The sequence below is a fragment of the Sus scrofa genome, chromosome 4, assembly GCF_054392235.1.
Source record: "Sus scrofa isolate SSC_HxYL_T2T_F1_AM1 chromosome 4, Sscrofa_HxYL_maternal_Yorkshire_Landrace_v2.0, whole genome shotgun sequence".
In the NCBI taxonomy this organism is placed as follows: Eukaryota; Metazoa; Chordata; class Mammalia; order Artiodactyla; family Suidae; genus Sus; species Sus scrofa.
This window is the reverse complement of record NC_139386.1, coordinates 63,000,170-63,025,419: the sequence shown is the minus strand read 5'-3', so window position 1 is coordinate 63,025,419 and position 25,250 is coordinate 63,000,170.

Below are 25,250 nucleotides of genomic sequence, written 5' to 3'. Positions count from 1 at the left end.
CTAGGGTTGCATTTTATTTAATAATCAATATAGAAAGAAAAAAGTGGAAATTTTAGACAATAATTGGAGCGATTTGAAATTTTTAAAAATTACTGAAGACAATTATCAGCTATTTTATCTATTTTTATATTTCTGCCTGACATCAAATTTGACATTCATTACTTACCATATTTTTTCAATTTAAGATCTGGCATATTAATTATATATCTCTTGCCTCAGAGAAGCCCTGCATATGTAGAAAACTAAAAGGAAATAATCAAAAAATGGATAATTTTTAAAGTGAAAAATATAATACTGGGGAATTTATGCTAAAAAAAAACTATTAAATCCAGATGTCATCTAAATCTCTCATTTACTCATAGTTCATATCTAATCTAAAAATATAAACAATATATGCAAAAGGTAGAGGAATTCTTAACATGGCTGCTAAAATTTAGAGTTGGTATTGGTAATTATAGGCACTAACTTAAAAGTACTAAATCAAAATCTGATTTCTAGGTTCCTGAATGTGGAAATTTTTTTCTGTTCCTTCATGTATTCTGGAGTATTTAGGACAGTGCCTGGCACATAATAGCACTCAGTAGAGAATTATTGAGTAAGTTCCATACAGCATTAGGGCTAAACAGCGTGTGACTGTTAACATATTGCAACAATTTTGAGACTGTATACATTATTTTATATTTCTGTGAATAAAATCATCTTTTTAATTTCCCCAAACCAAGAGAACTACAATAGATTTTATTCAACAATATTCTGCTTCTCTCCTTTTATTGCTTCCATACTTTCCATTGGTTATAAGGAGTTCCCGTTGTAGCTCAGTGGAAATTAATCCTACTAGCAACCATAAGGTTGCAGGTGTGATCCCTGGCGTTGTTCAGTGGGTTAAGTAAGGATCTGGTGTTGCCATGAGCTGTGGTAAAAGTCACAAATTCAGCTCGGAACTGGCATGGCTGTGGCTGTGGCTGTGGCGTAGGCCAGGGGCTGCAGCTCCGATTCCACCCATAGCCTGGGACCCTCCATATGCCATGGGTGTGGGCCTAAAGAGAAAAAAATAAAAATAAAAAATTTACTCCATGAACATGAAAAGGCTCTAGAAATACCAACAAATATTCTTCAGAACAACACTGTCCAATTGTAATTTCTGCACTGATAGAAAGGTTCTATAAGTTATTTTGTCCAATACTATGGTCACCAGGCACATGTGGCTGCTGAGTGACTGAAATGTGGCTAGTGCAACTGAGGAAGTACATTATTAGTCATTAAATTTAAATGAATTTTAAGCTAAATACTGTGTCTGAGGCTACTCCATCATATAGCACAGCTCTCGAGAAAAATACCTTAAAAAAGTATATGACTTTTCTGCTTTCATTTCTGGAATCCATTAAGCATGTTCTCTTATCTTTCCATTCTCCCTAGATTAATACAAAGAAAGTAATTTGTGCAAAATATATCTATACTTTTTTGCTTTTTTTAGGGTCACACCCACAGCATGTGGAAGTTCCCAGGCTAGGGGTTGAATTGGAGTTACAGCTACCAGCCTACACCACAGGCACAGCAACATGGGATCCAAGCCACGTCTGCGACCTACACCACAGCTAATGGCAACTCAGGATCCTTAACTCACTGAGCAAGGCCAGGGATCGAACCCGCAACCTCATGGTTCCTAGTCGGATTCGTTAACTACTGAGCCACAATGGGAACTCCTGTGCAAAATATTGTTATAAATTCTGATTATGCAATGTTTCAGAACGGTAAGGTTTTCCTCATAACCATGGCTCTCAACACCTCCCTCTACTTTTTATTTAAAAAGTACACTAACTCATTTAAATAACATTAAATATTTAGGCAGAAGTCATAATACAGAGACTCACAACAGCCATGTCTACCATTACACATGTTACATTTTTTTCAAAAAGACTTGGTCATTGAAAACATCAACACTCCTGCTATTTTTTTTTATTACTATCTAAAAACCTCATTTTTTTTCAAAAATAGCCATAATAAGTAATTAATTCAATAATTTATATAGTTTTTTTTCCTGTTTAATGGAAGATTTGGCTCTAGAAAAGAATACCCCCAAAGGACTAAAAAGTAAGAAGGAAAGACCTGCTTTTAATTCTAATTTTCTATCCATCCTGTTATACCATACTTATCACTCTGTTCTTATGAGGAATCTTATGATTGTCATTGCTATAGACAGTTGCAGTTTCAGAGCAAAGGAAAACCATAAGAAAATAGGACTTGTTATAAACAAACTGCCATTTTTCATTGGACAGAATTAATTATTCCTAGTCACAATAAATAGAAGGCATTGTTGAACATTATTGGCGAGCTTCTCCTAGAATTTCAATCATTGGATGGCAAGAATATCACCTTGGACAGACCAGCTTAAACACTTTTACATCTATAAGCACAATGCACTGCCAAGAACACGAGGGTATCTTTCTGCTTTTATTAGCCTGGATTCTCTAACAGGTCCCCATAAAGTCTCTGCTTTCCCAGGGCCACAAAGAACTGGGAAAGAGATTACCTTCGGGGTTGGTGTATCTTTATGCAGGTTTTCCTGGAGCAGATAGACCATGATTCTTGAACTGGGCCCATCGTGTAACAACAGCAGAGACCATTTATAAAGAGTCAATTTATTGTCCCAGCTTATAGCTGCCAGTAAATTGGACCTATTTTCTGGGGATAAAACTGATTACTTTGAAAGCCAAATAAGGATTTTTTTTTCCTCCTGATGTGTTGGGATATGTGGGATTTCTTTGTATTTTGAAGAGATTTGGGGTTGCTTCTAGTGTAAGCAACTTTTGTTACATATACATTCAAGCAGCTTTTTCTGTGTTTTTTGAACATGACATTTTAGTAACTGCTACAGAAAAGGTAAAGAACCACAGCTCTGGGTAGCTTGTTCACCTACTGTTGTGATTAATGTAACAAACATTATAAATAATTCTGATATGTAAGGTCAGATTGAACAAAAGCCCTGTCCAGTTTTCTTATAAGGAAAAGTCTTTGCAAGTGTTCCCAAATTACATTTTCAGAGGTTGTCTGGGATTTTGTTATTGTTGTTGTTGTTAAATGCCAGTTAGAGAATTTTCTTTCCTTACCAAATTTGGTCCTTGCATTTTTCATGGGTATTTATTTTTTTATTTTTTATTTTATTGAAGCATAGTTAATTTACAAGTTTGTGATCATTTCTGCTGTACAAGAAAGTGATTCAGTCATACATACGTGCATAAACATGCTCTTTCAGATTCTTTTCCCACATTGATTATGGCGAATATTGGGTAGAGTTCTCTGTGCTATACAGTATGTCCTCATTGGCCAATCATTCCATATACCTCAGTGTGCATATGCCAGCCCCTATGAGGTTTGGGATTCATGGTTATTTTTGGAGAACTGAATAGACTCTAAGTTATAGATACCAGAGTCTTTTGGAACTGAGGAAAGAATGAGAGAGTTGAGGGCAATAAGGGAAAAGGAAGAGGAGAGAAAAGAAAAACCTCAAACTGTTTGCACTGTGTATACTTCATAGCTTTCTAATATTGACTTAATGTTGAAAATATAATTTAATTCATCTGCATTATTAGCTCAAAGATCTAGACGACTGTTGACCTATTTTGTTGTTTAATAACTCAAAGGTTAGTAAAAAATATATGAGGGTTATCAGTGAACTTAGAATATAATAAATGGAAATTGCATAAACTGTCTATAACCTTATATCAGAAACCTACATGTAAAAAGGTCATACTCACCATTGTCCACTCTTCTAATTATCATGAGACTCATCAAAAATGTTATAGGTTGCCCATTGCCATGCATAATTGAGAAGAAATTCTCTCTGCCCTGCCTGTTAAGATTCTCTGCATTCTTTTTTGCCAGGAGTTAATCTCATCAATTTTACACCAAAAGGATAAGGAGGACTCAGTCTGCAAATCCACTGCTGGGCATGACCATCGTGGTTTATTTGACATATACACATTTTCTTAACATTATCAGAAGATTCTTGATTTAATTTTATACTCTGGGAAAATTGACTCTGTTGTACTAAGAAGAAATCTTTATGGAAATCAAAGATTCCTGGGAGGTAAGTATTGGAAAATTTATTTTCTGTATATATGGTCACTGAGTTTATTGCCCTATCATATCCCAGTAAAGATCAAAAAAAGACTTTCCTGAAAACAGAAAAAGAATAACTTGTGGTATTAGATATTGAACATTTAAGCTTTGGAACAATAATAAAGACAGAGAAATATTAAGGACAAAGGGGGAAAGTTATGTTTCCTGATGAAATGTAAACAAGCAGAAATAAGAAAAAAGAATACAATGCCTTTCTATGTAGCCTGAATTAAAGAACAGCATTTCTCCTGGTAGAGTTAAAATGGTGTGGTAATTATTTGGCAGGTGAATCAATAGCATTCAATCACCTAAATCTACATTTTGAAGAAAGAACTAGAGAGAAAATGCAAGTAATGGAACTTCAATATGACAACAGGACACATGTATGGTGATTGGTGTTAAGTACCAACATCCATCTGTTTTATTTTTACATCATTTCCTGTATCTTTGATAATAGCCTTCATTAGTCGCCACTTAACTTTCTTGCAACTCCTTCTTCCTTTCCCTTTCTTCAGCTTTTCTTGTCTCTCTGAGGCTACCTGAAGCCTATAAACTAAGCCCCAGGAGAAGAACATGAATTCCCACCAATTTCTCCAGAAGCTGAAAAGGAGTCTAATGTGCTTGGGTCAGGAATCTTTTTTTTTTTTTTTCCATTACTCAACCTCACTTACTCTTCAATTCCCTCTTTTTCAGAACTGTTAGCACTCAAATGACATCCAATGGTCTTTCAATCTTTGTTTTTAATTTCCACATCCAAATCTGTTTCCTCCTACCATAGAACTGTAGTGTGTGAATCAAACAAATAAACTTTGGGAACCTCACTCTCCATAAAGTGACAAGAACATAAAAGGAAAAAAAAAAATTATGGAGTTCCTGTTGTGGCACAGCGGAAATGAATCCGACTAGTATCCATGAGGAAGCAGGTTCAATCCCAGAACTCACTCACCTGGATAAAGGATCCAACGTTGTAGTGAGCTGTGGTGTAAGTCCCAGATGCAGCTTGGATCCCACGTTGCTGTGGCTGTGGTGTAGGCAGGCAGCTGTAGCTCTGATCTGACCCCTAGCCTGGGAATTTCCATGTGCCATATGTGCAGCCCTAAAAAGCAACAACAACAAAAAATTAAATGTATTTTGATTTATGATGGAAAATGTAAAGTCATATTGATATTAGACCTTTTACTAGTAGAGTTTTAGAGTTTATTTTTTGATAAAATTTTAAGAGGTCTATGTCTACTATTCCTGGTATGATTCTCTTGTTTTCTGTGTGTATTTGTGTGATTCTGTTCTTTTATGTGTTACACATAATCCTATATTTGGTATTTTGCTTTTAGTTATTGTTCAGAACAATTCTTTTGTAACATAATACCATAACATTTTCAGTCAGTTATAATTTATAATAATTTCCACTTAAATAGGCAGCTTATCATATTATTCCCATAATCTTTTGTAATTATTTACAATTTAAAATACTTACTTGATTTCCAGTGACTGAGAGCTCAAGTTGTTTCAAGACTTTCTAAAGTAGCAACATACATATGAATATTATTTCATGTATTTGTACTTTTTTATGTATCTTCAAATATTTTCAAAAAATTTAGGAAAAAGTTTATACTCTAGCAAAAGGTATAAATATATCTCTCAGTACACGTAAAATTAAATTACAATCTAGAAAGGCCCCAAAATATATATGCACATTAATGTATGTAGTATCTCCTTATCTGCATTCTAAATAACAGAAAGACTTTAAATTTAAAAACATTTTTGGCAGCTTTATAGACAAAAAATTTGTTCTTAAATGTCTTTATGTGTGTTTTGGTTTTGTTTTCTGTCTCACCTATTAATGCCCATTGTCTATTTTTGGTTGAGACGTTTAGTTCATTTTATTAATTCATAAAAGTTGACCAATAGCATAACTGTGAACTCCTTTTCTGAATTTTTGATGAATATTTTCTGAGTTTATTTTTTATAGTTCATTTTGATACTTTCCTACATAATGAAAATGTACACTTTCAAATAGCTAACTTGTCAGTCCTAACTTTTTTCAGCAAGCTGTTCTTACACTGCTACTAGACATTGTTTTACACTTCCCTTTAATTTGTTTTTTAATTTAACTTTTGGTATAAATGTGTGTAATTAATTTAAATGTAAGGTATAAGATATAGGTCTATGTTAAAGAAATAAACCAAATATCAAGACAAAAGTAAATTATATTTATTCTGACTTATTTGCCTTCTATATTTATAACATGAAAGACATCACTAACATTAACAAAAAGCAATTATTTTCAAATTTGAACATTTTAACACCTACTGTATATATCAGTACAAGGCATAACATGGCTTTTCATATGTCTTTGGCTCTTCTTGAATAATTACTATTTAAAGTGAATATTAGAATAATTTTGGCCAAATTGACCAATTTCCATACCAAGTATTTATTTGTAAATTATTTGAAGAAAACAGATACAATTATACTCCATAGATATTGGAGGGCAAATTCCAGACCACCAGAGTAATGGAAATTTCACAATAAATCACAATAATTTTTTTTGGTTTCCCATTACATACTAAAGTTATGTTTATACTGCACGGTAGTTTAAATGTACAACAGCATTGTATCTAAGAAAATGCATATATCTTACTTAAAAATAATTTTTTTGCTAAAAAATTATAAGCGTCGCCTGAGCCTTCAGAGAGTCATGATCATTTTCCTGGTGGAGGGTCCTACCTTGCTCATTGCTGATGGCTTATGACTGAATAGATGGTCATTGTTGAAGACTGGGGTGGCTGCAGCAATTTCTTAAAACACAATGCAATTGCTGCATTGATTGACTCTTCCATTCACAAGTGATTTCTTTCTAGCATGCAGTGCTGTTTGATAGGCTTTACTTTTTTGCAAAAGTAGAATTTTTGGAGTTTTCTTATGACTCAGAGGTCTAAGGATCTGATGTTGTCACTTATTTGGCTCTGGGTACAGCATTGGTGCAGGGTGGATTCCTGGCCTGAAAATTTCTACTAGAAAAATAGTAAAACAAATATAGACCTTGTTTCAAAATTGGGGTCAACTCTCTCAAAGACTGCTACTATTTTATCAACCGAGTTTATGTGATATACTAAATCCTTTGTTTTCATTTCAACCATCTTCACAGCGTCTTCACAAGGAGTAAATTCCATTTCAAAAAACCATCTTTGCTAATCCATGAGTCAATTCCTCATCCCTTAAAGTTACAGTAACTCATTCATATATTCAGACTACACTTCTAATTCTAGTTTCTTGCTATTTCCACTACATCTGCAGTTACTTATTCCACGGCACCCTCTAAAGTCATCCATGAGGATTGAAATCAACTTCTTCCAATCACCTGTTAATGTTGATATTTTGACCTCGTCCCACAAGTTACAAAGATTCTTAATGACACTTAGATCCATCAGAAGAATCACTGTCTATGGAGGATATAGCCTTACAAAATAAATTTTTTAAATGAACATTGAAAGTCAGAATTACTCCTTGATGCATGGGCTGCAGAATGGATGCCATGTTCGCAAGCATAAAGTCAACATTAATCTCACTGAACATTCTATCAGAGTTCTTGGGTGACTAGGTGCATTATTGTCATTGAGTAGTAATATTTCAAAAGGAATTCTTTTTTCTAAACAGAGGTCTCAACAATGGAATTAAAACATTCAGGAAAGTATGTTGTAATATGCCATCATCCAGGCCATGTTGTTCTATTTCCAGAGCATAAGACAAGTAGATTATGCATACTTCTTAAGGGCTCTAGGATTTTCAGATGGTAAATGAGCATTGGCTTCAACTTAATGCTACCAGCTCCATGAGCCCCTAACAGAAGCCTTAGCTGTACCCTGTCATTTGAAGTTTTGGGCCAAGCATTGACTTCTCCTCTCTCACTGTAAAAGTCCTAGAAGACATTTTCTTTCAATATGAGGGTATTTTTTCTACATTGAAACTCTGTCATTGAATATAACCATCTTCACCAATTATCTTAGATAGATCTTCTCAATAACTTGCTGCAGCCTCTATATAAGCATTTGCTGTTTTACCTTTTACTTTCATATTCTGGAGATGGCTTCTTTCCATAAACTTTATGAACCAACTTCTGCTAGCTTCAAACTTTTCTTCTGCAGCATCTTCACTTCTCTCAGCCTTCTTTATAGAATTGAAAAAAGTTAGGGCCTTTGTTGGATTAGACATTGGTTCAAGGGAATGTTGTGGCTGGTTAAATCTTTTATTCAGATCACTAAAACTTTCTCCATAATAGCAATAAGAATGTTTTGCTTTCTTTCATTCATGTTTTCACCTGAGTAGCAATTTTAATTTCTTTCAATAAATTTGTTTGCATTCATAACTTGGCTAACTGGTGCAAGAGTCCTAGCTTTTGGCTTCTCTTGCCTTTTGAACTACCTTTCTCACTAAGCTTAATCATTTGTAGTTTTTGATTTAGAGTCAGATGTGCAACTCCTCCTTTCACTTGAACATTTAGAAGCCATAGTAAGGTTATTAAATTGGTCTAATATCAATATTTTTGTATGTAATAAAAATGTCCTAAGAGAAAGAAAAAGTTCGGAAAAGTCTGGAAGGTTGAGCAGTCAAAACACATATAATATATACCACTAAATTCACCAGCCTGTATTGGTGAAGTTTGTGGTATCCCAAATAATAATAGTTACATCGAAGATCACTGATTACTGATCATCATAACAAATAAAATAATGCAAAAATTTGAAAGATTGTTAGAATTACCAAAATGTGACACAGAGACACACAGTAAGCAGGTGCTCTTGGAGAAATTGTGCCAATAGAATTGCCTGATGCAAAGTTGCCATATACCTTCAGTTTATAAAAAAAAAAAACACAATATCCATGAAATGCACTAAAGTGAATCACAATAGAGGGAGGTGTGCCTGTATCTTTATAACATTTAGTCAGCTCATCCAGCAACAAGGTGTGTTCTTTCCTTTTGTTCATCTTTTTTCACTTCAAGAAAGTCTTTGGTTATCTTCTTTCAATTCATAAAATTTTCTTGTTGAAATATTTCCTATAAGTAATATAATTTATACATCTATTATGGGTGGGGAATTTTTCATTTTAACTACCACACAGTATATTAAATTACTAATTTAGTGTTTTTTGTAACTAGCCATGTGATAATTTTCTCTTATTAATTTTAATTATATTAATCAGTTTCTCCAGAATAAAAATCAAATCATGTAAACATAACGATAATTTTGTCTTCTACGCCATATAACGCAGCTGCTATTACTTACAAAATATTGTTAAAAATAATGGTCACTGGCATTGTGTTATTTTCTTCATGACTTCAATACAATATCTTCAAATGTTCCATGGGTAAATATGTCAGATGTCTATTGAAATATTTTGTAATGTTTTTGATGTGCTCTATATTCATTTTACCAACTCTAATCAGAGAGCAGATATTAAATATTTTCAAATGTTTTTGATGATGGTGACTTCTTTTTAATTTATTTTATTTTTTTATTTGTTATTTTTTAAGGCTATACCTGAGGCATATGGAAGTTCTCAGCTAGGGGTCACATAGGAGCTGCACCTGCAGCAATAGCAATGCTGGATCCAAGCCATATCTGTGAATTTTGCCACAGCTTGATCCTTAAAGTCAGAAGTGAAACTCCTCCTTTTACTTGAACACTTAGAAGCCATAGCAAGGTTATTTAATTGGTCTAATATCATTATTATTATTATCAAGATTGACCCCAACCAAGGCCAGGAATAGAACCTGCATCCTCATGGACATTGTATTGAGTTCTTAACCCTCTGAGCCACAATGGGAACTCCATTGCTGGGAACTTTTAAAATCAAGTATTTATTAGATTACAGAATATTGAATCACTTGATATTGATGAAAATCATTAAATATAGTAAATAAAAAACTACCAGTACATTGAAACATGTACGTAGTAATCGCCACCCCCCCCCAAAAAAAAAGGGCTGCTCAATAAGAAATCAGATCCTTCAATTTGAAATGTTTACTTCTGCAACTCTGGATTAAATGTCCACATATCAGATAACCATTCATACTGCCCATGAAATGTTAACAGCCAGGGTTGATGCTAAAAGCCTGTCATGTGGACCTTCATAAGTAATGCTTTAAAGGTTACTTGTATTCCTTTAATAAATTCTAGTTAACTATGACATATTATTCTTTTATCATAATGCTGACAATGTTTTCTGGGTTTTTTTTGGAATTTGCTATTTATATTTCTTCGGAATGTAGGTCTATGTGGCAGTTTCATGGCGTACAGTTTACATGGCAGATGTTCTATCAGGAGAGAATTTATATGCAAGGAGTACAGTCAGCTGCCAGCTTTCAGCTTCAGTGCCTCTGTACTTCTCCCCAACATTCACACCACGGCTATATTTGTCTGGGCACCTTGAGACAATGACAATGGATCTAGGATTGCTAGGGCCTGGCTACATGTATCAATTTCAGACTCCTCTATAGGCATTCTTCATGTTGGACTTCTGACGGAGTAGAAAAGACTTTCTCAGACCTGCAGTTCTTTGAGGATATTTCTCCTCTTTCTCCTATCTCCCTCTCCTTCCAAAGTTATAACGCCGGGATCCTAGTATGAAGGGTTTCCCTGCCTATTCCTGGCTCCTCTTTCTTTTTCAAAGATATTTCTCCCATTAATAACTTGCCCTCATTGCTATCTGCTTCTTCGGGATCCCAAACAGACAGTCTACCAGTTTCCTTATTTTATTCTTTTGTAATGTTTTAGTGGCTTCATTAAATAAACTTGGTAGCTTTTCATCGTTATTATGTTTTGAAACAATTTCAATAGCCTGAGAATCAGATACCTTAAAACTTTTGGATTTTGTGAATTTTATTGAGAATTTGTTTTCCTTCCTCCTATCATTATATAGTTTTGAGATGCTCACTTTTCTTGGATCAGTTCTGGAGGTTTATATTTAGCTTGAAAATCACACCCTGGCTCAGGATTTTTCCCACTAATTTTAATTCACAATGTATTGTTCTCAAGAATCTACCTTACCATTCTTTCCTAATCTTTTGTACATGTAGGTTTGTTTAAGTTGTGATACACTTGATTTTTAATGCCCAAGTTTAATTTTTACTGCTAAATTTACATTTCTCTTTCTGCAGTTTTTAAGTATTATCTAAAACATGTGGTGTCATGTATAAGGTAAAGCAATGAAATAATATGAATCACGATTTTTGCCTCAGAACCAAAACAGAGCAATAATTCCCATCCTGAATAGTGGAAAAGAGCTAGATCCATCCAGAACTAGAAAAATGAGTCCATTTTAGAAGGAATTCTAGGTCTGAATTCAAGGGAAAGTACAAGGGTGGGAAAGAAATTTTAAGAGATACATCTAAAATTCAGAAAGTTGACTAAAAGCAAGGAACATCAGCGTTTGAGGACTTATTTTTCAACAATAGCTACTGTTTCACAAGATTTACATAATAAATATAGCAAAAAATAACAATTATATTTACAATTTTGATTTTTAACATAGCTATAAAATTATTTAACGTGTTTTAAATTCATTATCATGATCTCAGTTATATTTAGTTCATTTAACCTATATTAGAAAGCAGCATTCTTTCACTTATTCATGGGATCCAATGGTAAAGTTGTTATTTATCCTGTTCTTTCTGAAGTAAAACCTATATAACTTATGTGGGAAGATTTAAGAAAATAAATGAACTGGAAAATGTATTGTCCTATGCAAGTATTTCATAATTGAACAGAATGCATATTTAATGCTATGATAATTTTATTATGGAAGAATTTGTTTCCTTTGTGTTTGCTCCACAAATATGCTTATTTTTTTGAAATACGATTTCTGTAAAAATGTAAGAAGGCTCATCCTGACATTCATCACATAAAGATGGAGACATCCTGTCACTACTTTGGAGGGGAAATAATTATTCAAGAGCAACATCTCACCCTCCACTGGCCTGTGTATTCAAGCTGACTGAAACTTTTGAAGCTGTTTCAGACTAAGTCGCACTGGGAGATTCTTTGAATTTCCTTGTTCTCCTGGATGCCACTTTCCTTTCATTTCACATTGCTTCTTTATCTGTGCATTTTAATCCATTTGTGAATATTCCCATGTTCTCTTTGTGCCAGCTGCTCACTCTTTCTCTCTCTTTAAGTAAATAAATAAATAAGTTTGCTCAGAATTTTCATTTTTGGTTAGCACATATTTGTGCTAATTTCCCTGCACAGGTTAAGCTATCTATTCAGAAAGATTTACATTTTGAAATCTTCAAAAATTTTGTTATTTCAGATATTATTTACAGGGTGACAAAGATGTGCTGGGTGTCACCCAGCTTTGGAGTGGGAGGTTTTTGAGTAAATAGAAAAGGGAAGGAGTCTCTGTTGTGTTGCTTACTGCTTGTGTGCCCTAAGGCAAGTCCTTCAAAATGTTTATTCTTTGCTTTCTAAATATGGGAAAGTGAGATTTTAATGGCATATGAATTATAGATTTGCTTTGAGAATTAACATGTAAAGCACCAGCACGTCTTGCTTAAGACAGAACAGCTCCTAATAAATGGTAGTTATTATTGCTAAAAACATTCATTTTTTTTCAAATAAAATAATAGCAGCATAGATGTCAAGTAATTGACCAAGTTTACATAACTGATTTGAAGTTTTCTGAAGCATGAATCTTTCTCAATCATGAGGAAAAGATAAACTATCCTTCCCTAAATCCTAGCAGTAATTTCTAGATAAGCAACATAAGGAAAATGGCATATCCAAGGGATGTATAGCATGGTGTAGACATGGGTCTGAGACCTTGAAACAAGTTTCCATGCAGGAACTTTTTATTAAAGTTTGCAAATATATCTTGCACATTTGGAGACAGGAGTTAAACATTTCTTCTTTCTGTTAGAATTATGAGAATGATTAGATATACTGGATAAATATAGAAGATAAGGTCTGAAAAACATTCAGTGGATTTGGGAATAGCAAGCTCATGGGTAAACCTACTGAAAGCATCATCAACACAATGGCACAGAAGCACATTGAAGTGAATTAAGTTAACAATGAGACTTGAAGAAGTTTAGGCTGAGAGCATTTGAAACAAGTTCTATGATGATTAAAGGGGTGATTAATTTGAGAAAAATCAATATAGTAATAGATTTTTTCCTATCCAGAAGACAGAGTGGACAAGTCAGTTTGTCCATTGCTGTGGAAAAGTGATTCATTAGAGAAACTATACAGATTATTCATGACAACTACCCATAAAGGTTGCCAAATTAAGGGCAAAAAGAGAGAGAAATCCCATGCTTCTTTTTGTATGTAGAATAATAACCTGTCAACACACTCTTAATTCTGAAGACTCAAAAAGAAGCTTATCCAGTGCAAATCTTCTCCAAACTTGCCATTTTTAAAAACTAAGTTTTAAAATTAGTTGAGTCATATCAGTCAAAATTTTTCATACAATATATGTTACATACAATGTTTAATTTGTGATTTAAATAAGTTGTGCCTTGCTCTTCCATTGAAGATGTTATAATACTTCAGTGCTTTGGTTAAAATATGTTGAAATATACAGCTTGTAATATTAAAAAAAATGAGGGGATAAAGAACTTGTGTTAGCTCTGTTTTATTTTATAATGTGTTCATTTACAGAGTCTGTATTTTATCCCTGCCAAATTACACAGGCTACTGAGGAATACTAGAAAGAGTATAACATTAAGAACAAGCAAAAAAATGGAGATTCCATTGTGTCTCAGTGGGTTAAGAAGCCAACATAGTTTCTGTGAGGATATGGATTCAATCCCTGGCTTTGCTCAGTGGATTAAGGATCCTACGTTGCCATAAGCTGTAGTATAGGTCACAGGCGCAGCTCAAATCCGTGTTGCTATGGCTGTGGCATAAGCTGGCAACTGCAACTCTGATTCAACCCCTAGCCAAGGAAATGCCATGTGCCATGGGCACACCATAAAAGGAAAATTAATTAATTAATTTAAAAAGAATGAGAAGTGGGTTCCTGTTGTGGTGCAGTGGGAACGAATCCTACTGGTATCCATGAGGATGTGGGGTTCAGTCCCAATCTGTTGGGGATCTGGGGTTGCCCTGAGCTGTGGTGTAGGTCAAAGCTGTGGCTTGGATCCCACGTTGCTCTGGCTGTGGCCTAGGCCAGCAGCTATAGCTCCGATGATTTGACCCCTAGTCTGGGAATTTCCATATGCTGCAGGCCTTAAAAAAAAAAAAAAAAAGAAAAAGAAAAAAAGAGAGAGAGAAAATGAGATAACTTACACAGAAGTTATTTCTATTGTCTTGATGCTGTGGGGGGAATAAATTAGTCAATATCCTTCTTTCTTATTGCTATGATACCAAACTTCTTTTGAATTTTTTATTAGCATGATTCAGTTTTATGTCTGATAGAAGAGCCATATCCTGTGCAAAATGGCATTAATGAAAAAAAAATCCCATTTTCTCACAACCTACCACTAGCAGTTGCAAATTTTTCTGCTCATAACCTTACCAATTTGTTATGGGGATAGTCCCCCAGGGCCTTGGAATGCATGATAAACTCTCTAAATTATAGTTTCACTTCTGGAGTAATTCAGCGGTTTCACTGGGATCACCGTGAATGACATAGTGGACCAAACCCCAAGTAACTAGCCATAAGTCAATATCGGGAAATGCAGGGAAAAAAATTCTTATCCTCATTTCCAACTCCTTGACAATACTCAATTTTTCCCTGAGTAAATAGTTCTAATTTAATTAGGACCCATGCATCTCCTATTGGATTCTGTTAAAAAATGTTATATTTTTCCGAAGTTTATTTGTCCTATATATCTGATCAAATTTCTTTCAGGGTTCTATTCCCTTGTATAGAGAAAAATACTCCAATTCTCAATGAACACAATTTCCCTTTGGTCTACCTTAAAATGGTCTCTGGTGATCATTCTAGCATTTTCTCTTCAGCCTCTACCTCCAGAGTGTGTTCACATTCAGGGAAAAGAGTGCAAATCCTCCAGGTGTAGTGGGCTGTTGTGGTAGCCATGCTGTACCTCAGGTCCTTACACGGGCTTCTGGTGACCTCAGTGCTTGTCTTGGTCAATTGGTTTCTTTTTGGTTAAGCAGCCCTGAATTTGTCTCTCCCTGGTATGGCCAGTCCTTTAAGGTTGGCTCCAACATACAGCCTTTTTTTTTTCTTTTTTTTTTTTTTTAATAGCCACACCCAGAACATATGGAAGTTCCCAGGCCAGTGATTGAGTCTGAGCTGCAGCTATGGCCTACATATGCCAGATCCTTTAGCATCCTGCTCTGAACTGGGATTGAATTTATACCTCTGCAGCAACCTGAGCTGCTGCAGTTAGATTCTTAATTCACTCTTCCACAATGGGACTTCCCAGTTATTTATTTATGTTTGTTTGTCTGTTTGTTTCTCTCCATGATCCTCCTCTTGATGAGGCTGCACCATCAGCATTTGCCACAGCAGAATCTAGCACTTATGGATGTCCTACGTTGTACGAATTGGCATAGGAAATGGGAAATGGGTGACTCCGACTCAACCTCTATCTGGACACTTCACTTGGTCACTTCTGCTCCTGGGCAAAGGTGCCATGCTGAACATACAGTAAGTAGTAAGCTCATGATTCTTCCAGGATGCCTCCAGGATTCTCATATTTGGATAATTTTACCACCATTCCTATCAATATCCATCTAAGGTTGAGAATTGGGGTCCAGAGGAATGCAGACACCAGCATCTATACTCTTTTCTCAGCTTCTCTTCTTTCCTTTTCTTCCCTGTTCCTTTACTCCATGATCCATTCCACTAGCTTTTGTCTTTGATTCTATATGTAACACTCCCCCTCCTCCTTCACTTGAATATTCTTCCCCAGATTCTTCCTGTTTCTTTAAAGACTGGCTTTCACCACTATAATCTTGCTATTAATTTTTTAAATGCTCCTTAGGAGTTCCCACTGTGGTGCAGGGGGTTAAGGATCCAGTGTTGTCTCTGCAGCAGGGCATCACTGCTGAGGCGTGGGTTCAATCAAGGCCTGGCGCAGTGGGTTAAGAATTCAGCTTTGCTGCAACTGTGGCCTAGGTTTCAGCTGTGACTCAGGTTTGATTTCTGCCCTGGAAACTTCCATATGCTGTGGGTGTGGCCAAAAAATTTTTAAAATTAAAAAAAAATTAAAGTTGCATATTAGACTCTAAACCAAGAAATGTGTTTTGTTTTCTTTTGTTCTCCTCTCTGAAGTAATTTCTTTCAACCTCTCTGATTAGTTTTAGTGGTAGGAAAACAAGAGTGAAAATAAGACTAAATTACTGAGAAGAGAAATATTGTCTCACTATATAGTTTTTTTAATTATGTTTTATTTTGAACAATTTATCTAGATCCCAGTCTTACTTTCACCTACTTGTATGTAATAACATTAAAGTATTTTCTAAGACAAAAATATCACTTCAAAATAAGGTATACAAATAGAACCACATGCATGAAACAACTAGTATTTTCACTGCTATGGATATTATCCTAAATTCTGGATTCTTTTCATTGTTATTCATATACTCGTGTGAGAAATAAAGATAAATTGTCTTTGAATGATATGAAGTTGAATAGGTGAAAAAACTATAGACTTTATTCAAAACTGAAACTTATCTGGGTAATTTTTTTTTCTTTTTTTTTTTTTTTGTCTTTTTGCCATTTTGGGGCCTGCTCCCCCGGCATATGGAGGTTCCCAAGGTAGGGGTCCAATTGGAGCTGTAGCCACCGGCCTAGTCCAGAGCCACAGCAACGCGGGATCTGAGCCACGTCTGCAACCTATACCACAGCTCACAGCAATACTGGATCCTTAACCCACTGAGCAAGGCCAGGGATCGAACCCACAACCTCATGGTTCCTAACCGGATTCCTTAACCACTGAGCCACAAAGGGAAGTCCAGGTAATTTTTTTTTTCAAGCTAAGACAATGTCAGAGTGTAGTGCAATCATGTTTTGGAAATATAACTTTTATTACATATGAAAATGTATTGAGTTGCCATTTATTAAATATCCCATACTTAATGAAGTTACATGATACCTTGGAGACTTTTGTTTTGAAGAGATGCAAATAATTTTTCTCCGGTCAAAAAAGCTCCAAATGTTATAATATATTGCCTTGTAAGAAATTAACCAGGTTTGTATCAATTTTCTTTCATTATCCTGTGACTGATAAGGCATTTTAAAAAAAATCTCCATTTCTTGAAATCTTGTTTAGATGTATTCCTAATTTTTCATTAACTAATTAGGTCAGTAAATTATTTTATATATGTTCAATATGTATTTGTATAAGAATTTTTTTAATTTTTGAAAATTAAACTGGAATATATGGTAGATTCTTATTATTTGCTGCCATTATAGTCTACAAAGTTTCTATGAATACTGCCTTATCAAATTACACATCCTAGAGGGAATACGGTTTAGGTTCCTTTCGAATCCTTGGTCACCTTTTTATCAACCAGTCAATACTTAACTTTGTCTTTGTCTTATGTGTATTTTCTTTCTTTTCTTTTCTTTTTTTTTTTTTTTTTTTTTTTTTTTTTTTTTTTCCGTGTGTGTATGTCTTTTTAGGGCTGCAGCCACGGCATATGGAGTTTCCTAGGCTAGGGGTCCAGTTGGAACTGAGCCACAGCCACAGCAATACCAGATCTGAGCAGCATCTGCAACCTACACCACAGCTCATGGCAATGCAGGATCCTTAACCCACTGAACAAGGCCAGGGATAGAACCTGCATCTTCATGAAATACTAGTCAATTTTGTTAACCACTGAACCACGATAGGAACTCCTTATGTGTATTTTCTGTTTAAAGACAACTTATTTAATATATATTACTGATTCATTTATGTTAAACCCTTGGCTAACAGAACTGAAACTTATGGTTGAGAGACATTTATCCAACATATTTATTTTCTCTGTGAGACACAGCACAGCTTCCTTGTGCTTAAGGACATGTGTCAATACTTCAGTACTTCTCCAAGAGGCTGTTTCGAACAATGAAATCACCAACAAAAGGCACAAAAATGCAAAAAATGTGGCACCAAATAGACTGTGAAAAAGACATTTGTTTACAGCATAGGAGCACAAGACAGAGTACTTCCCTGTTTGCAATGAGTTGAGCATGTGCTCCATGAACAACTCAAACTTTTTGCTGCTTTCTTCATGAGGGTGAATGATCACAGACACGCCACATGTACATGATTTGGAGTTACAAATAAATTTTAGCATATAGGTGAATTCACAAATACTGAATCCACAAATAATGAAGATCAGCTATAAGGGCTCATACCCATATAAACCAATAATGATCATATTCAATAAAATCACATTCATCCCAAAAGAACAGCAAAACAGTGAAAAAAAATTCTTAAGAGCTTATAAAAGACAGATCTTCCAACCAAAAGAAGAAGCCAATGTTAAAAGGGGTAATTTCTTTTAAGATAAATGTTTATGTTCCCATCTGGTTCGAAAATATCTACCTCTAAAAGACAAAATGCAAATATTTCCCTCTCCCTCTTATATATTTTAATAAGCAATAAAACAAACTACCCATAAAATGAATAATGCAGTACTCTGAAGCCCTTAATCACTTTGATTCTCAAATTAAATAAGTTTAGCTGTTTGGTGTATGCTTTTGTTTTTATAGTACTGAGTTTGAGGTAGTATTTTTCTGTGGGATGGAAACATTCTGTTTCTACAGCTGATTATAACACCCACAGAAAAATAATGTTCTTTTTGTAACTTACATTTCTTCATTCAATTCTTTTTTTTTCCCTTTGGTGTTTTTTTTTTTTTTTTTTTTTTTTTTAGGGCGACCCACCCAGCATATGGAAGTTCCCAAGCTAAGGGTCAAATCTGAGCTATAGTTGCCAGCCTAAATCACAGCCACAGCATTGCAGGATCCGAGCCACATCTGCGACCTACACCACAGCTCAAGGCAACACCAGATCCTTAACCTACTTAACAAGGCCATGGATCAATCAAACATCCTCACAGATATTAGTCAAATTCTTTTCTGCTGCACCACAATGGGAACTCCCTTCATTCAATTCATTTTAAAAAACACTGTTTTTGCAGCTATCAAGTCATGAACTACCAAAATTATTTTAATTGTTTTTTGTGAACTTTATTTTCACGTTCAACAGAAGTTTATAAAGGGCTTTTAATGTCTTCAAAACTAAAGAGCCATTTTAAGTTTAAACAATCCCACTCTTTTCCATGTTACTCAATGGTCTTGTTTTCCAAAATTATATTTCTCTTATATTTTTTGGTGGAGATTATTGGTTTCCAAACTTGCTGCCATCCTATTTTTACTCAAAATATGGACAAGTTTTTTGTAACTCATCTGCAAAGTATTTTCTATATTGCAAAATTACTCCTTTGGTTCTGACCACATCAGGATCTCTTTTATTGTTTACATTTCTTGAATTTATAACCTTGAGTTCTCCGGCTCAGTCCTTGAACATATTATCTTCCCTGCCCAGGCACATCTTCTTGGTGGTCTCATTATACTAAGGCTTAAGTACTATCTTAAATTCTCTATTGTTGATCTCTCCAGACCTGTATATGTAGTTGCCTCTTTAACACTTCTTGTTAATGAGTACTGGTTATTTCAGATGTAACAGGTACAAAACTGACCTCCAACCTCACCACCCCCTGTTCTAAAGTGTCCTGAATTCCAGTAAATGGCAACTTCAGTAAATGGCAACTGCGTTTCAGTCAATGGCAAGTAGATTTCCACATAATTGCATGTGTGTGTGTGTGTGTGCGCACACGTGCGTGTGTGCGCTTTTTAGGGCCACACCTGCAGTGTATGGAAGTTCCCAGGCTAGAGATCAAATTGGAGCTGAAGCTGCTGGCCTATACCACAGCCACCACAAAGCAGGATTGGAGCCATGTCTGCGACCTACACCAGAGCTCACAGTAACACTGGATCCTTAACCCACTGAGTGAGGTCAGGGATCAAACCTGCAACCTCATGGATGTTAGTTGGGTTCGTTATCACTGAGCCACAGTGGGAACTCCTAGATTTCCATGTTCTTATCCTCCATGTCTGCTTTACTTTTTTTATTCATGGCACGAAGCATCACCTAACTTTAGGGATAGATGATAGGTAGATGATAGATAGATAGATAGATAGATAGATAGATAGATAGATAGATAGATAGATACTAGAGATATTTATCTTACTGTATTTCTCTCCTTTCCAGAATGTAAAGTTGTATAGGGTAGAAATTTTTGCCTATTCTTTCCCATTGCCAGATCCCAAATTTTGAAAGCAGTGTATAAAGTGTCCATTCCATAAATATTGATTTGAGTGAATAAATTAATAAATGAATGGATACTTTGCAAATGTCAAGAAAAGCAAGGCTTCATTTGCATTTTCTTTTCAATTTTCCTTCCTCACATCCTTATTAAAGGAAATATCACTTATTGTGTGCCTCTGTGTATGTGTGTGTGTGTGTGTGTGTGTGTGTGTGTTAGAACTTTATTTTATAGTTGTTTTTAGTTTACAAGGAAATTGAGAGGAAGGAATAGAGATTTACTATATACCCCTGCCCTCACACATACATAGCCTCTCCAGGTATCAACATCCACCACTACATTGATACACTTGTTACAACTGATGAACCTACATTAACACATCACAACACCCAAATTCCGTAGTTTTCTTTAGGGTCCAATCTAAGTGTTAGATATTCTTTGGATTTATGCAGATGTATGACATGTGAATATCATTACAGTATCACACATTACACTTCCACTGCCCTGAAAATCCTCTGTGTTCCACTTATTTATGTCTCCCTGCCCCCTTAAACTCCTGGGAAACATTTATCTTTTTACTGTCTCCAATTTGGTCTTTTCTAGAATGTTATATAGTGGTAGTCTTTTAATACAGGCTTCTTTCACTTAGTAATATGAATTTAAGATTCTTCCATGACTTTTCATGGCATGGTAGCTCATTTCTTTTTAGCACTGAATAATATTCTATTTTCTTGATGTACCACAATTATTTATTCACACTCCTACTAAAGGATATCTTTAGGATTGCTTCCAAGTTTTGGAAATTACCAGTAAATATGCTGTTAATATCCATAATCAGGTTTTTTTGTAGACATGAGTTTTCAACTCCTTGAATAAAGGCCAAAGAACATGATTGTTGCATCATGGTAAAAATATGTTTAGTTTTGTAAGAAACTGCCACACTGTCTTCCAACGCAGTTGTAACATTTTGCATACTCACCATTAATGAATGGGAGTTCCTGTTTCCCCACATTTTCACAAGCATTTGGTATTGTCAATGTTTTGGATTTTGGCCACCCTAATAGGTATGTAGCAATATCTTACTGTTGTTTAAATTCGCATTTTCTGGATGACATATAATGTAAAGCATCTTCATATCTTTATTGCATTTGTGTATTTCCTTTTGTAAGATATCTGTTAGTCTTTGGCTTATTCTTTGTGTATTTTGACTAACAGTCATTTATCAAATGTGTATTTCGCAAATATTTTCTCTCAGAGTGGGGTTTTTATTCTCTTGAACTTATCATGTTTTGCTGTTTATTAAAATTATTTTCTTGAGCAGTTTTTAGAAATGCTATTTTATATATATCTTCTGTTCATTTGCTCTTCACCTGGGGTATTCAAATATTAGTTTTTAAAGGAATTAAAATGACTAATCATGAAATTATTATATTAAATGATTTCTGGTTCTTGGTTATATAATTTCCTTTCGGTAAAGTTCAGTTTAGTTAAATCTGCATGACCCAAATGAATTAAAGATGCATCAAGTTTTAAAAGTAAGAAAACAGACATGATATTTCACAATTTATAGCACTATTATTGAAAACTTTAACTGAAAAAAAAAAAAACCTTTGACTTACACTGAACAGTCCCAAAGAGAGAGATAAAAACTGACCTAACTAGGAGATTTCTGTTACATTTGCATCTGCTCTTCCTGTGCAGACACAGTGAAGTCCTTTTTCCCTATTTTGTTTTACCACCATCACTTTGCACTCCACCAATGCAAGCAAGTCAACAGATAACCTACCTGTCTGCAACAAGGATACAGATTTTTAACACAACGTCCTTACCATTGGGTTGAATTCAGAACTTAGAATTATCTCCATAGGAGCTGAGAAGCACAATACTTGTCAATTTTATGAAATGTTGGTATGCATCCTACAGGCTTGCCAGTCTTTGGCAAGTCCTTCTTAACTAGAGATTGTTAGCATTGGCAAAGGGAATAAAAGACAGTATTCCATATCCTTGGTCTTCCTTTTGCGGTTTCTTGTTTTATCTTTTCTTGACAGAAAGTGTTTAAAAGTGAGAAATTCATATTGAAGCATAATTTTTTAAACAAATGATGCTTTTAAATTGATTTAAATATATTTTTCTAAAATATTTACGTTGGGCATCGTTCTGATATTACTTTCATTAACATTAAAGTATCTGTAGTAATGGGTATCTGAAGCTATGTTTTTCTGTATAAAACTAGGCTAGGAATATTCTAATTGGCTCTAATTGGCATGATGAGCAAATGGCACATCAAGAAATCATGCTCTTTTCTTCCTTTGTGTGAAAAATAAAGTGCTTACTTAAAAAATTTCAACTAACCCTATGCATCCACTGGGACACTAGCACATCATTTAATTTCAAATTGCTATATTGATTTGTAAAATATTTCTGGGCTAGCAATACTAATGAAGAGTAGCACGTATTCGATACAGGTGTTTTTAATACGAGGTGTTTTTAAAGGAAATTTCCCAAACCACAATATTCTTGACCACCCAAGATGACTATATAACTAGTTAGTCTTACCTGACCCCTTACCATACTGCATAGCAGGTTTCCCATAACGCTGTTTTTGAATGAGCAACTAGAGAATTATATTGAGACTAAATAAAAAATGAAAAGACGACAAGCAACAATTAGTCTAGCATGGCGGAAATATATTTTTCCTTTGCTCATTGTTGGGCCTTCTCCTAAAAGTGTGTTAAGCCTAGTGAAATTGAAATATGTCCTAAGAGACCACAGAACACTAGATGAGAGGCAGTGGAGTTACTCATGTGTGAAGTTTTGAGGAATTTTTCAGATTTTATAGTTTCCCATGGAAAACAATAAAGTTCTTATTAAAGTCAAATGTTTAGATCGAAGGCAAACCAGAATTGTCTCTTTTGTTCCCAAGATGGCTGTGCTGAGTTCAGGTATTAAAAAGTTCTGTGGGTCCTTGATAATCCCTTAGGAATAAGGGCTCCCAAGCAGGTGTTTCTCACTTTCTACCTTATCTTTCCAAACCTAGTGTGTAAAAGATGGGTGTGCAGTGCACAGGATGGATCTTCTTTCTTTTTAGAGACCCTTCTTGTTGAATGTATATCAAAATTAGAAATCCAAAGTAAAACAGAACAAAACTATTCTTTGTTTGAACACATTGGTCCATAGCTCTTCCATTTCCTTAAACAAGATTTGACCAAAACATATAAAAACAAAGCAACAAAGCATGTTAAGGCCATAAGTAAAAACAAAGTTTATATAAGAAATGTAAGCTGATATCACTAGCTTAAAAAATATATATATATATATATATTTCAATTCCAATTTTATGAACTAATGTCACATGTTACATTACTTGGGACTTTATAGGGAGATTAGTATATATCTGTATACATTTCTGGTCTCTCTTTTCTCAGAATTTATGATGTAAGCTGGAGCATGAGAGAGAAAGCGAAAGAGGGATATTGGAGAAAGAGAGAGAGACAGAAACAAAGTGTGACATATATTACATCCATAACCAGTAGAGTAAAAGAAGAAAAGATAGGAAGGGATAGTGATTGTTTTATCTTAAAAAAAAAAAAAAGAAGTCTAATGTGAGATGAAGCCCCATAATGCATATTTGCATTATTAAAGTAATTTTTTTCTTTTATTACTTTCATTCTCTTTCTTTCCTCTCTCTCTCTCTCTCCCTCTTATTTATTTTTTTCTGTTTAGACACACAGCACCAGATTAGTGTATTCTTCCAAAATTTTGCTTTCTCATAAAGGAAGTAAAATTTTGAAGTGTTCTCAAAATATTAAGTTAGAATTTATAAATTATTAAAGTATTGGAAAACATACCTATGTGAGAAAGTTCAAAAAATAGAGATGTAGGGAAGATGAGGAGTAACTCTATTGTTTCATGAATGGTTTATTTTAGATTAATGACTAACATTTTTCCATGGTGGTGGTGGCCGAAAAAAGGGAAATGTCTAAAGAATGTGACTCCTCAGTATTGAGTACTGAGGAGGAAGATTGAAACACTCACCTTAAAATATATATATATATATAAACACTCAATGCACTGTGACTTTTACTCTTCCTTATTTTTGCAAGAAATGATGCTTAACAAGGATCCTTCTTCCGTTCTATTCCTCTGCCATTTCCCCCTTCTCCTGTCTTTTCTCTCTGTCTTTTTCTTCCTTTGCATTCTGGGGATTGGATATTTGGCAAATATTTATAAATTAGGAGTTTATAAACAGGTAACACTGTTTTTGAGGAAAGAAGAATTGTTCCTTTAATAATGGTAGTCTACCAAAAAGAAAATGGGCTCAGCTGAGGTGGAGGGGGTGGGAGGACCTGAGCCCAGAGTTGTCCTGAGGGGAAGCCATTTCTCCTCAGTTCACAATGAGTAGACAAGGAGAACTCCCTACACTATTGAAAGCCTACTTGATCACAGCATTCATCACCCAAAAGCCCTTTGCTGAGTGAAATGAGACTAAATCCTATCCTTGATGTTTCGAAGGATCTTTCCTTTTTTTTAAGATTTCTTTTTCTCTGTTCTAAACAGAGTCTCAGGGAGACCCTTGCCATCTTCATTATACCACCTCACTCTGAGCTCCTGAGGTGATCTGTGCCCAGTGCTTATCAGTATGAAAGTAAGATTACACTGAGAAGGTTAGAACACCCAGAGTTCACTGTGGAGGAAAAGGAATGACTATGCTGATATTTAGGCAATAGGATAAACTATTAAGGAAGCCTCAAAGACAAATCTCTTATGCAAAATTTTCATGTAAGAAATCAAACTGGTACGTGGAAGTATAAATTTGATAAATTTCAACTCTCCTTTAAC